Raw genomic sequence first — 1,802 nt, 5'->3', positions numbered from 1 at the left:
GACTCGTTTCATCCTTGTAATCAAACCAAACATCTCCAACATTTCCTCTAATTAATGAACAGTAAATAAAATGTAAACATCCCATCATTTGTACATGTTTAAAACAATTATTACCTTGCCACGTCCTTGGGGTCACTTTTGACCCTCCATTGACTTTAATGTATTTTCCACTGACTTCCTGGTAGTTTGTTGGCTCACAACCCATTAAAACATTCTAAATGTCACTGGTCCTAAAATGTTGGATCATCAGCGCTGCATGTTAAGACAGTTAATCAATGTAAAATTGGTTTGGGGCAAAAAATGTGATGTCCAGGGCAGCTGAGAAGGGGTGTTAAGAATCGAGACAAGGAAGACCCATAAGGCACAGCGTTGAGTCTTCATTTGAAGTCACCAGAAGGATCAATAGCATGTGGGATGGTGTCAAATTAGGGTTAGCAGTTGGCACGTTTCAGTGACGTTTGAAGATCTGGACGTCACTAGTCACGTGGTAATGGGGCTTTAGTATGGGCTTCAATACTCTATCATCAACACACGGGATACGAGCTTCAAAGCCATCTCCACGAGGACCTCTAGCCACAGTGTGTAGAGTGAATTAGCAGGTCGTGTAGCAGGGCTGTGGGGACCTTTAACACTCAACGGGATGAGATTTTACAAACAGCAGAGGACGTATTTTTTAACAAATGTTTTCTTTCCGTTCTCTCGTACTGTCCGCTTTTGGCAATCACGCTGCACCAGGACTGTGGTGTCAGCCCAATGATCTGAGGGAAGGACTGAATAGCAATAGAAATGAATGGTTGTGTGTGCTGGAAGAGAGGTCCTGTCAAATGGTTGAAATGAAACAACAGGGTGCATGGAAAATTTGGGAAAGCACTCGGCTTTGATAACTCTGTTATTTAATGTTCATATAGAGCTTTGCATATAGTGCCTCTCCCATCTATTTGTTGTATAGTGTCTTTTCTATCTATTTTAATAGTGTTTTTTGTGCCTGTGTTCCTGCTGCATCTACAACAATTTGTGATTTTATGTATAGCGCCTTTTCGTAATGAATTGCATAGTGTTTAAAAGGTGCCATCAGTGAGTTTTTTTTTTTGTTAGATGCTATTAGTTCACGTAGAATTGCAAAGCAAATTAGTGCTGGGAATCAGCAGGTAATGTGATTTTATATTGTTCTTTTTCACAAGGAAGACCCCCAAAGTTACCGTATTCACACTATTTTCATATTTCTAAAATGGCAGGGTAATGGCTTGACAGCAGTGCTGCCTCATAGTAAGGAGACCAGGGGTCTCGTCCTGAGTGCTCCCCGTTCTTCCCGTGTCTGCGTGGGTTTCCTCTCACAGTCCAAAGACACGCAGGTTAGGTGGAGTGTGTATGTGTGTGTATGTTTGCCCTGCGATGTTCAGACAACCAGCCCAGGGATTGTTTCTGTCTTGCACCTCAGGATTAAGCGGGCTCAGAAATTGCTCTGCTCTGCTCTGCTCCGGTCCGGTCGGGTCCGTTCCGGTCTATTTCTAGAATGCGAGCAAAGGCAGATGACGTCAGTGATGGCGCCTCAGACTGCTGCTTGTGCGCGTCACTGTAACGATTTGGCCACTAGGTGGCCTCACGGCAGTTTCAGTCCAGTTCTTCAATTGAGCGGCTTTTGAAGTCTTTCATCTTCCACGTTGGCTGCCTACTTTACATCTTTACTTTCTCAATTTTTTTCTCAATAAAAAGGAAAATGATATCAAATATAAATGTGAGCAATGTTTCCATCTTTAATGAGTGAAACAACACACATAAATAAATAACACGTAAGACAGCAG

This window comes from Polypterus senegalus, chromosome 17, assembly GCF_016835505.1.
Source record: "Polypterus senegalus isolate Bchr_013 chromosome 17, ASM1683550v1, whole genome shotgun sequence".
Taxonomy (NCBI): Eukaryota; Metazoa; Chordata; class Cladistia; order Polypteriformes; family Polypteridae; genus Polypterus; species Polypterus senegalus.
Note: the sequence above shows the minus strand (reverse complement) of the source record.